General features: G+C 37.9%; 1 pseudogene; it reads left to right on the top strand.

The window, feature by feature from the left end:
* The first annotated feature begins 12,870 nt into the window (after window positions 1-12,870).
* Window positions 12,871-13,281, top strand: LOC113181642 (adenosine 5'-monophosphoramidase HINT1 pseudogene; annotated as a pseudogene).
* The last annotated feature ends 274 nt before the right edge of the window (window positions 13,282-13,555 follow it).

Genomic DNA, 13,555 nt, shown 5'->3' on the forward strand with positions numbered 1-13,555 from the left:
GCCAGGCAAGCACTTTGCCACTGAGCCACAACCCCAACCCCTCATTTTTGTTTTTACCAAATCTTCACATAGGTGCCAATAGGACAGATGATTAGGATGAGAGCTCTCTAAAGAAATGAAATTTCATATACAGAAGCTCAAATCTCCAAAGGTATACCTACTTCAATTGTGACTCAATATCCGTAAGTCTTTGTAAGTCTTTGAAGGCTTAATCATGGTGTCCCCAAAAGTGTGTACAAAATACACAGTCCCTCTTAATCAATATCCAATTCTTAAATTGCCCCCCAAAAGCAAAGATTCTCATTGTTAACAGAGCAAGGAAGGTTGAGACAATTAAGACAAACTCCCCTGAGAGCTTGCATGGTGGGACAGAGACACTTCGTGTTTTAAACTCCTAGCCAGCTAAATAGCTGCCCGCCATACACCTAACTTCTTTTGCCCCAGTTGGTGGAGACCACAGAGACTGTTTTAACTGGCACAAAGCTACACTCTCAAGACATAAAACAGGATGAAAAGAGAATCTTATTATGATTTTCCTCATTTGACAAACTACACAAAAAACAAAGAAACAAGAAATGTTTCTGGAAGGCGGTGAATCAATCATCAGTGGGTATCCAGAACCAAATTCACAAGTCATAATTCAAAGATTCTTAAAACTGTTTCCCCACCCCCACCCCAGCAATCCATATTTACAAAGGAAAAGACAAGAAAAGTTGTCTTTGTTTTTCCTTCCTCTCTCAACCTAGCACTGCAGAGATCTGGGAGCAATGACTTTTAGAAGAATTCCTACCTTGTGCCAGCTTTTTTTTTTTTTTTTTTTTAGTGCAGTTGGACACAATACCTTTATTTTGTTTACCTATTTTTATGGGTGCTGAGAATCAAACCCAGGAGAGCTAGGGTAGCGGGATACCCCTGAGCCACAACCCCAGCTCCCCTTCTGCCAGCTTTTGTCAGATCCCCCAGGGTCCCATCTGCAGGCTCTGGAGCAAGTAAAGGTGTCATTTTAGGATCCATCCCATCCTCCTTGTCGGAAACTTTCTATCACTACCCTCCTTGATTCCTAGTTGGGTCTGAGAATTAAACAAACATAACACAGATCAAAAGGAGAAAAGTATAATACAAATTTGATCTGACATGGGAACCCTCAAAGAAATTAAGACCCAAAGAAGCATTATTGTCACTTATAGGTTGAATTTGTTGAAGAGTAGTAAACTGTGAAAATGTGATAAGGGAAAGGGGCTTGACTAGGATAGGTAATTGGGTAAAGAAGTAACTAGGAAGATAAGTGACAGTTAACAAGGCTTGTTTCTGCACTAACAACGTTCTTGTCCTTGATGATAAGATGTAGCAGTTTTCTAGTCTGGGGAGGGCATCTTTCACATGGGAATTCCATCTTCTGTTTTTAAGAAACAGCACAAAGGTCAAAATGATATTTTGAACTTGCTGATTCTTAGGCACCTTGAAATTAAATAATTATAGGTGCCAATAGGACAGAGTAGCACATTCTAACCTCTTCCATTGGAATATATAAAGCATAACTTCCCTACGTATTAATACATGTTTTTTTGTGATAGCTATTTGACTAGCATAATTTACCTTTTATTTTTGCTTTAGTGACTATGAATAAATTATCTAATTTTCTGTGAGTGAAGTAATAACATTTATTTCTTTTTTTTTATATTCATTTTTTAGGTGTAGATGGACACAACACAATGCCTTTATTTTTATGTGGTGCTGAGGATCGAACCTGGGTCCTACCAGTGCTAGGTGAGCGCTCCACCGCTGAGCCACAATCCTAGCCCCAATAACACTTATTTCAAGGGTTGTTTTAAGGATTAAAAGTGGCAAGCCTAAAGGAGAAAAATACAATACAAGTTTTACATGGCATGGGAGCCCTCAAAGAAATGAAGACCCAAAGAAGCAGTTTTCTGAGTAACTTATATGCTGAATGGTCAAAGAGTAGTGAATTTTGAAAATGTGATAAGGGAAAAGGTCTTGGGCTAGGGTAGTGGGTGGGGATATATCTTGGAATGTAAGTATTTATTTTTCTATTTCTTCTATTATTGATTCTTTTTTTTTAGGGTGCTGGGGATTGAACCCAGGGCTTTGTGCATGCAAGGCAAGCAGTCTACCAAATGAGCTGTATCCCCAGCCCTTATTTATTTATTTAATATTTTCAGCTGAGACAGGAGGATTGTCAGTTCAAAGCCAGCCTCAGCAAAAGTGAGGCGCTAAGCAACTGAAGATCCTGTCTCTAAATAAAATACAAAATGGGGCTAGGGATGTGGCTTAGTGGTCAAGTGCCCCTGAGTTCAGTCCCTAGTACCTACCCCCCCAAAAAAAAATTTTCAGCTGTACATGGACACAATCTCTTTATTTATTTATTTATTTATTTATGTGGTGCTGAGAATTGAACCCAATGCCTCACACACGCTAGGCAAGCACTCTATCACTGAGTTATACTGTTATACTGTTCTTCATGACCTAATTTATAGTAATGCAAAGCCAAGTTATAAACCATTTGTAAGGCAAGGAATACAATACAAATCATGATATTTCTTTGGTAAAGTGTATCATATGAACCAAACTTAGAGGTTCAGCTTTGTTTATTTAATTATTTCTTTAGAGGTACTGGGGATGGAACTCAGGAGTTCTCTACCAGTGAGCTACATCCCTAACCCTTTTTATTTATTTATTTTTTAAATTTTGAGATAGGGTCTTGCTAATTTGCTAAGGGCTTTTCTAAATTGTTGAAGATGGCCTTGAATTTGTAATCCTTTTGCCTCAGCCTCCCCAGTTGCTGAGATTATAGGCATTCACCACCACATCAGGCTTAGGTTCAGCTTTTGATGATAAGTATGTCTCAGGTATAAAAATCAGAAATAGAACGGTTATTTTCATTGGATAACACAATAAACATTTTTCATATATTTAATGAAATGGGAAGATATAAACTGCAAAAATAAATTGATCTAAGGTGAGTATGGTGGTGCACTCCTGTAATCCCAGCTACTCAGGAGGCTGAGGCAGGAGGATCACAGCCTCATCAATTTAGGGAAACCCTGTCTCCAACAACAACAACAAAAAGGGTGGGGATATCACAAAGTAGTAGAGTGACTCTGGGTTCAGTCCTCATTACAATAAAAAAGTAAAAATAAAAAGCAAAAAAATAAAAATAAATTGAACATATAAATTTGTGGGGTTTTTTAAGTGGGAAATAGATGATATTAAATAAAGTGAAATAAACATGTAATTGACTATTATTGAAATAAATACTATATGATTTGATACAAATGTTTTGTAACCATTTTATTGAATAATTCATGCCAAATGTGAAAGAGATTGTGTAAAAGCTTTATTGGTTTGTTTCAGCTAGTGTGTTATGAAAAATTTAGTGATCTTAGAATATATTTTAGTTACATTTAAAACAGTCAACCAGAGCTGGAGGTTTTACTCAGCGGTAGAGCGCCTGTCTAGTATGATAAAGACCTGGGTTTGATACCCAGTATCAGAAAAAAAGGGGGAAATTTTTTTCATCAGTGGTAGAGTGCATACTTGGCATGTCAGAAGAGCTGAATTTGATCCCCAGCACCACAAAAATTAATATTAATCAAACAGTCAACTAGTTTGGCCATTTCAACATATTTCTTTCTTGTTAGTGATATGACTTTGGGGTAAGTATTGGGAACAGCTGAAAATATATTTAAGTATGTGAAAAAACATTTAGACTTAAAAAAAAAAACAGATTCTGTCTGTGCTTTGCTTCCTTAAGATCAATGCTTTGGGTTGTGGGGAGAGGGGGTTGTGGCTCAGCGGTAGAGTACTTGCCTAGCACATGGGAGGTGCTGGGTTCGATCCTCAGCACCACATAAAAATAAATATATAAAATAAAGGTATTATGTCCAACTACAACTAAAAAAAATGTTAAAAAAAGAAAAAGATCAATTCTTTCTTTGATAATTCTTAGGGGATGAAAAAGACCTTATTCTGTTATTCTACTGTACCAAATATTTTATTCAGACCATATCAACATGAGCCAAAGTACCCCATTACTAAAGCCAAGTTTCACTCTTAGAAGATAAAAAGACAGACTTAAAAGATAAAATGGTTCCTTGTTAATCACTGAAGGAGATTTTGCTTTTGATGCCTCCATAGTAGATATCATTCACCTGATGGTGCCATCAAATCAGCTTGTGATGAATACTGGGTATGCCTTTCTTTTGGAAAAACTCTTTTCCAAGCAGGTTGGTTTTAGGAAAGAGGATTCATAGAAGGTGAGGATAGGAGAATTGATTTCCCCAAAGCTTGATAACTGAGCACTCTTGGAAAGCTTTTTGTACTCCCAGCAGTATGAGAAGACCCCAGTTTGAAGACCACTGGAGTAGACTCAAAAATGGCTTTGCATGCTTTAAGAAAATATTGCCATCTAGTGGCAACTACTCAAGTTGTAGACACAAGGACCTAAAGGTTCCCTTGACCCTTGGAAGGGACACTCCATGGATTAAGCTTTATGTAACAAAATAACTTGCATTTAAATTATATGTTATACTTAACATTGTTTTATACATAATTATGTTTTTTAATATTCCAAGCAAGCATGAGGTAATATTATATCATTTTATAAATGAGACAACTGAGGATCAGAGAAAATAACTAAGCAAAGATCAAATTTTCATTTACTCATTCAAAATTCATTTATCAAGCAGTATTAAATGACTAGCATTATTCCTGGAGTAGGGGCATTGGTTGTGAGTTCAAAGATGACACATGTCCTTAAATCATTTGCAATCTAATGGGGACACAATTATGAATGGTGAAATCAGGATTTGCATCCAGGACTACTCCATGTCCTTCCCACTAAACCATGGTACAGCAGTCATAAATATCATAAGGTTATCCAGTTGACCCTTGGAGTCGATGCAGTATCAGATTAGGCCAGTAATGTAGTAAGGTGGTTTCCAAGCAAAATGATTCACTGAATTGTCACTCTAACAGAATGACTGCCTGTCCTTTCCTCCCCTTTGAATCTGCTGCTTGTAATCTACCATGAACTTGGAAAGCAGATAAGGAAATTTACTAAAAGTATATTTATTTATTTATTTATTATTTTTTTTTAAATATTTATTTATTTATTTTAGTATTTGGTGGACACAACATCTTTGTTTATATGTGGTGCTGAGGATCGAACCCGGGCCGCACGCATGCCAGGCGAGCACGCTACCGCTTGAGCCACATCCCCAGCCCTAAAAGTATATTTATTATGAAAGTAAGTGACCTGAATAAAAATCCCAGAAGCTCCTTAAGAAGTGTTGGTATGAGCTTTAGAGAATAGGCTTCATTATGTCTGTTTTGGGACTTAAGATAGCCTGCCTTGGAGCTGAGTTAGCCAGTAAGCTCTGAGTAGGTAGTGTCACAGTAGGATAGATAATTGTGTTGTAATGACCAGGACAACTTAGGAGGAGCTCACCTCCTCCTCAGGGTATGTCTGCCTCCCCCACCTCATGTTTAGGATTTCTCCCCTCATGCAATACGCTGCAGAAATTGATCTTTCTGTGTTTTGAACATGGTCAGTTCTTGCCTAACTCTCTCCTTATCCCTCCCCCTTTCTCAGAAAGCTCTTCATTATCTGCTGTAACACCTTATTGGTGTTTTAAAAAGGTCCTACAGATATTTTTTTTATGCAAACTGAAACTTTAGCACTTACTGTCTTTGGGTATATGTGTGTTACTGGGTATTGAACCCAAGGGCACTTTACGGCTTAACCACAACCCCAATGCTTTTTATTTTTTATTGCTTTTATATATTTATTTTTTAGTTGCAGTTGGACACAATACCTTTATTTTATTTATTTTTATGTGGTGCTAAGGATCGAACCCAGGTCCTCGAACGTGCTACGCAAGCGCTCTACCACTGAGCCACAACCCCGGCCCCTGCTTTTTATTTTTTATTTTCAGACAGGGTCTTGCTAAGTTGTAGAGGCTAGTCTCAAACTTGTGATCCTCCTGTCTCAGCCTTCCCAGTTGCTGGACTAACAGGCATGCAGTACCATGTGTGATTACCAGTTTTTAATTAATACTCTTTTGCTTATTCTATTTGTTGTATCTCCCCCCACCAGAATGTAAGCTCTGTAAGCATAGGCATTGTGTTAGTTTGCCTCATTTCTGCTTCCCTACCACATAGAACCTGACTTGGTGGATGGCAGGTTTTCAATAATATCTGTGAATGAATTGAGTGAAAACTCTTTTCCTCTTTGTCTCAGTCAGCCATTCTCAGTAAACACTGCCAGACTGGCCTGATTTTCCTAAATAGATTCTAGCAGTTTTACTTGGCAGCTCATAAAGCAGGACTGCTATTGTCTTTGTTCCAGGAAACAGACTTCAAGTCACCTTCCCAGGGCCCAAGCTTCTTTGGGACTGGAAATCAGGCATTAATTAGGTGCATTAAGTCAGGACTTCCTAAATCTACTCTGTCATATTATTTAACTATTGAGTAGGACACTGGGTAAGGAAGTCAGGGCTTATTCAAATATCAAGTTAGTTTACCTTCATTCTTAACCACAAATTGCACTCTGGTGAGAAGCTGGCTTTCTAACCTACATGCAGCAGATCATCATGGAAGAGTGACCTGGGATGAATGGAGTTTCCCTCATTCCTCCCTACTCCTGAATAGACAATGAATGCCAAGTTCATCCCTACTGATACTAAGAGTGGGAATATTGAAAACAACAGTATATATACCCTGTGTCATACTACAAAGATACATGCATACCCATGTTTATAGCAGCGTAATTCACCATAGCCAAACTATGGAACCAGCCTAGATATCCATCAACAGATGAATGGATAAAGAAAAAAAAAAAATATATATATATATATATACACACACACACAATGGACTTTTATTTAGCCATAAAGAAAAATGAAATTATGTCATTTGCAGGAAAATGGATAGAACTAGAGACAATTATGTTAATCAAAATAAGCCAAATTCTGAAGGTCGAGCATTATATGTTTTCTTTCACATGTAGAAGCTAGAGAGGGGAAAGGAAAAGAAAGGTGGGGGAAGATCTCATGGAAGTCAAAGGGAGACTAGTAGAGGAAAGGGACCAGCAGGTGGGAGTTGGAGAGGGGAGTGAAGTGCTAGGGAATGACATTGGCCAAATTATATTGTTATATTGTGTGCATGGACAATATGTAACAACAGACCCCAGTGTTATGTACAATTATAATGCACCAATTTTAAAAATGTGGAAAAAGCCCCAGTATATATCCTGTGAAAGATTTAAAAAATTACCAACTTGCATGAGAGAAACAGGATTTAGGACTTAGCAAGGTGCCTCTGTCCAGTGATCTCAGGAGAAATGCAAGAAGGTTTGAGAAAGGAATTTGGGGATACAAAAAAGGGAGTGCCCACAAACCTCTGAAATGCAGGATATGCCCACAAACCACTGAAATGCAGAAACCCCATGAACAGTTGGACTTCTGAGCAAGACAGCCCATGCCTTACTCTGTGCCTTTGACCCATGACTTTGCCTGAAAAAAAAAGTAACATGAGGCCAATGCGCAAGTTCGGGGAAAACTGGTGCAAAATTGTGTAACTCTAACCTGGCTCTACTTCTAGTCCAGCCCTTAGCAACCTCACTCTATAAATATTAACACTGTACACCAATGGGTGGCTGCCTCCCCCTCTGGATATGGCTCCCATTCTCCCTTAAATGCCTATTCTTTGCTTTACCCCCAAAGGCCTTTCTCTCTTGATATTGCCCCATTCTCTCTTGAATATGGATCAATTTTCCTAAATAAACCTCTATGCCTTTGACTAGTGCATGCTGAAATTATTCTTTCACTTATGCCAAGAACCCTGCTGGTCCAGAGTTGAACTCCCCTTCTTTACAGACATCTCTTCTCCCATGACAGTAGTACTGCTTCAGCAGTATCCTGAAGGTACAATGAAGAATCGTAGATGCTCTCTTAGAGGGAGGGAGGGTGGGGCTGAATACTTCCCTGGCCAAAAGGTATTCACTTGCTAAGTCAGCACCCACTCCCAGAACTACCAGTCACCCTGACACATTGCCCAGTCTCCACTGCCTCTCTCTCTATTCACTACTTCTGAACTCACTATCTTTCCAAATTCATCTCAGACCCACTCTTCCTCACTTATCATAGTCCTTCCTCACTTACCTTTCAGTTCCTCAGTCAAATATTTCCCACCCCAGATCTCTGAACATGCTATTCTATTCTCTCTTTCTCCTTTAAAAACAAAAACAAAAACCAAACTAACTTTCTGTCTCCTGGTTTCTGTTTTTACCTGTCAATCCACCAAAACTACATTTGTTAACATAATCAAAAGGAGTGTCTGTTTCTAAATGTGTAGATTAATGTAAAGATAATTGATATTTTGTGATTTGCTTATCTAAAAACATGTTATAGCTTTCCATCTGTTCAAGTCTTTGTGTTTCTGAGGAACGTTTAAAGTTTTCATCTTGTAGATTTTTTTTACATTTCTTGACAAGTTTACGGCTAAGAATTTATCATTTTTTGTTACCAGTATAGTGTCTTTTTCCCACTATACTGAATTGACTGCTATTTGCAAACATACTATTGTCTTATGTAAAATTAATTGGATTCTTTCTTGCTTTATTTATGGTGGCTTTTCCATTTGGTTTTATTTATTTATTTATTTTAGATGGTACTGGGGATTGAACCCTGGGGTGCTTTGCCACTGAGCTACATCCCCAGCTCTTTTTATTTTTTATTCATTTATTTAGTTGTTCATGGATCAGCAATATTTTATTCAGCCACTTAAGGGACACATCTGGGGAGGGGGGGTCAGCTTCTTTTTATTTTTTATTTTTTAAATTTTTGGTATAAGATTTCACTAAGTTGCCAAGTCTTGCTATCTTTTTACCTCAGCCTCTCCAGTCCCTGGGATTACAGGTCTGCACCACTGCGCCTGAGTTTTTCAGATATATAATCAAATCATTTGTAAGTAGAGATACAACTCCTTTCCAGCTTTGATGCCATGAATTCCCTCCTTTTGTACAACTGCATTGACTAAATACATCTAGAACAGCATTCCATGGTGGTGATGAAAATGGGTAACCTCATCCTATTTGTGAGTTTCATGAGAATGCTTCTCTTGCTTCCCCATTAAGTGTGAAACTGGTTTTTGGGTTGTGCAAAAATCTCTTGAATCTAGCCTCACTGCTCCTACCTTAGGTCAAGACACTGTGATCTTTTATATGAACTACTGTGTTAGCACCCTATTTTTTATTTTCCTTCTTGCCATTCCAATCCATTCTCCATGTAATGTGTGGAGTGGCTTTATACAAATAAAAATATGTTCATGTTGCTTCTCTCTTAAAGCATTCCAGTGGCTTCTCATTCTTCTTAAAAAATCTAAAATCCTTAACATCATTCCCAGTCCTTGCATGATTTAACCAGCCCATGCATTTCCAGCCTCACAGTGTCCCCTCTCTTCCCACACTCTGGCTCACAAAGGCCTTTCAGTTTCTTGAATGTGATTAAGTATCTCACACCTCCAGACTTTGCACATGTAAAGGATCTGTCCTCACTTCTTTGCTGAGCTAATCTCACCTTACTTCCCCTTTGCATTTCAGCTTCTCACTTCCTCAGGAAAGCCTTCCTTAACACCTCTGGCCAGGTGTCACATTCTCACTGCCCCCATCCTTTTCTTTCACAGCCCTTCTCATCACAACGCACTTACACATAACTATTTATATACTTTTAAAAAATATTTTAGTTATAGATGAACACAATACCTTCATTTTTTTTTGTGGTGTTGAGGATCGAACCCAGTGCCTCACACATGCTAGGCAAGAGCTCTACCATAGAGCCCCAGCCCCTTGATATACCTTATTGTCTACTTTCCTGATGGATTGCACATTGTACTAGTGTCTAATACCTTGTCTATAGACATACATTATTCATAATGAAGACACAAGGGTTGCACTACTGTTTTCATATAAGAACATTTCAAGTTCTGAGATTACACAATCATAAATGAGTGGTATATTTGCGGGGGAAACAGGGGATGATATCAAAGCAAACAGATTAGAAAATGAGAAGATATTGTTATAGCAGGTAGTAAGAATATTATCAACTTGAAAGGTACTCAAGGGCCAAAGAAAGAAAAATCTGTGTAAGAAAAATAACTATAGTAGCCAGGTGTGGTTTGCTGAGATTACACACTTGTAATCACAGCTACTTGGGAGGCTAAAGCAGAAGGGTGACAAATTTGAGGCCAGCTTCAGCAATGTATTTATCCTGTCTCCAAAAAAAAAAAAAGAGAAAGAGAGAGAAAGCCTGGTGTCGGTGGCACACACTTGTAATCCCAGCAGTTCAGAAGGTTGAAACAGGAGGACCGCAAGTTCAAAGCCAGCATCAGCAACAGTGAGGTACTAAACAACTCAGTAAGAACCTGTCTCTAAATAAAATACAAAATATGGCTGGGGATGTGACTCAGAGGCCGAGTGCCCCTGAGTTCAACCCCTGGTACCTCGCCCCCCAATAAATAAATAAATAAAGAAAAAATAATAATAAGAGATTGAAACACCTCAGTGATACTATGCAAACAAAAACTCATGAAGTTCTGTAAGGTGGTAGGGAATCGACTCATTGTTTTTAAAACTGATATTAAGGAGAAAAAACAAAATCAAGCTTGTTTTCTGCCTTTTTTCCATTGATGGAAAGTGACTCTTTTGTGATATATCTCAGCTAATACACAAAGAAAAATGATAAATTAAAATATCAGTTTTGCAGCCCAGCTTGAATTAATGAATCTAGACAACAATTACAATAACTGATTGCATCATTATCAGGAACTGCAACAGAGGTATACAACACAATGCTTAAAAATGTCTTGCAAGAAAAAAAAAAAGTCAAACCTAAATTGGATTAAGACTCTAAGTCAAGGGCTAGGGATACAGCTCAGTTGGTAGAGTGCTTGCCTAGCATGCATAAGACCCTGGGTTCAATCCCCAGCACCACAAAAAAAAAAAAAAAAAAAAAAAAAAAAAAAAGACTCTAAGTCAAAATCCTCATTTACAGGAAATAGAGGGGACAGGGGGACATGTTATGGGGATGCGGTGAACAAAGTCCACAATGTAAATCTTTACAGGAATAGAAAAACTAATTTCTTTCTTTCTCTTTCTTTTAGCAGTGCTGGGGATTGAACCCAGGACTTCTCATTCCACCATTGAGCTGTAACCCCAGACCATGACCTGATTTCTTTTACAAAAGTTTATAAAGAATAAAAAGAGAGATGGCAGAGAACTTAGAAATTTAAAGACTTAACATGTGTAATGGCACACGCCTATTGTAATCCCAGCATTTCAGGAGGCTGAGGCAGGAGGATCTTAAATTCAAGGCCAGTAAGGACAATTTAGCAAGATCCTGTATCAAAATAAAATTTTTTAAAAAGGGGAGCTAGAGATGTAGTTCAGTGGTAGAGTGCCCCAGAGTTCCATTCTGGTAACTCACACCTCGACACATAAAGAATTAAAGGACACATCAACCATTTGCATTGTATGGGCCTTGTTTGGATAACCAGATATTTGAAGATATTAAGGAATTATTGATTTTACTTAGATGTTATAATGGTATTGTGCTTGTTTTTTGCAGTATGGGGGACTGAACCCAGGGCTTCACACATACTAGGCAAATGCTCTACCACAGAGCTACATCTTCAGTCCTTTTTAAATTTTTATTTGAGATAGGTCTTGCTAAGTTTCTTGGGCTGGCCTCAAATTTACCATCATTCTACCTCAGTTTCCTGAATCTCTGGGATTATAGTGAATGTCTTAACTATTGACAGTTTGATTTTTGAAAGAGCAGTGTTCTTTACTGACTGTAGGGAGTCATAAGCAGAGTACACTTTGGAAGCCCAGGGCATTTTGTCCTGGCTAAATCCAGATGATCCAGATGGCAGAAACAGGATGACATGACAATAAGAATTTATTCCATTTTAATATTGTCCTGTACTACTTGGATTTCCAAGAAGAAACTTGGATTCAGGGCAATCATTTTTTTTCCCTTAACTTTTTAATTTTTGACTACTTCCAACACTTTCAAAATAATTAATAGCAGTATTCATGAGATTAAATTATTATTGAATAGAGGTAAAAACCACATCTATTCAGTGTAGATCACTGCTATTTGATAGAACTTTCAACAATGAAGGAAAATTTTTTTTGTCTGCATTGTTGAATGCTGTAGCCAAAAGCCACAAATGTATACTGAAACTGAAAATGTGTCAGTGTGACTAAGAATCTGAATTTTATGTTTTATTTAATTTAAAAGATTTTTTTAGTTGTAGATGGACACAATACCTTTATTTATATACTTTTTATGTGGTGCTGAGGATCAAACCCAGCACCTCACATGTGTGAGGCAAGCACTCTTCCACTGAACTACAATCCCAGTTCCAATTTTATTTAATTTTAACTAATTAAAATAACATTCTGGAACTGGGGTTGTAGCTCAGTGGTAGAGCACTTGCTTAGCACATGTGAAGCACTAGGTTCGATCCTCAGCACCACATAAAAAATAAATTTAAAAAAAAATGAAGGTATTGTGTTCATCTACAACTAAAAAAATAAAAGAAAAATAACGTTCTGTAGCTAGTGGTTACTGTGTTGGGACAGCACAGTTGGATTCTATGTAATATCTATCCTAATTGCTCCCTTAGTACTTTTTACTGTTAATCATAAAGAATGCTTTACTATATTTAGACAAACAGGTCAGTCAATATCAATTTTAGTAGACATTTTTTTCTTATTCCTATTCTTGATCCTCTTTTATTAAAACAACAACAACAACAACAACAAAACGCTAAACACGACTTCTCCCCTGGCCACCGTGCGGGAGGGTGGCCGAGATAGCAGATGAAATCGCCAAGGCTCAGGTGGCCCAGCCTTCTGACGGCGACACCATCTTTGAGAAGATCATCCACAAGGAAATCCCCGCCAAAATCATTTTCGAGGATGACCAGTGTCTTGCTTTCCATGACATTGCCCCTCAAGCACCAATACATTTTCTGGGGGTACCCAAGAAACATATAACCCAGATTTCTGCTGCAGAAGATGATGATGAAAATCTTCTTGGACATTTAATGATTGTTGGCAAGAAATGTGCTGCTGATCTAGGCCTGAAGAAGGGTTATTGGATGGTGGTGAATGAAGGTGCAGATGGAGGACAGTCTGTCTATCATGTTCATCTGCATGTTCTTGGAGGTTGGCAGATGAATTGGCCTCCTGGCTAAGCATGTATTAGATGGTTTTCCCTTCTCTAGGCAATGATTTATGCTTGCATTTTCCAATATGTTAAGCAGCATGATTATTTGTGCCTGGGTCTGGAGATATTGGGAAAATAATTTTAAATGCCTATACATAATAAATACATTGTTGCATGGTTAAAAAAAAAAAAAAAAACGCTAAACACACAAAAACAAAACCTATTAGAATTTTGACTCATCACCTTTTGCACAGATACCCCAGGGGACAAACAGATGTATGTAATGTCATGGAAAAGAACTA

The sequence above is a fragment of the Urocitellus parryii genome, chromosome 12 (genome assembly GCF_045843805.1).
Source record: "Urocitellus parryii isolate mUroPar1 chromosome 12, mUroPar1.hap1, whole genome shotgun sequence".
Lineage (NCBI taxonomy): Eukaryota > Metazoa > Chordata > Mammalia > Rodentia > Sciuridae > Urocitellus > Urocitellus parryii.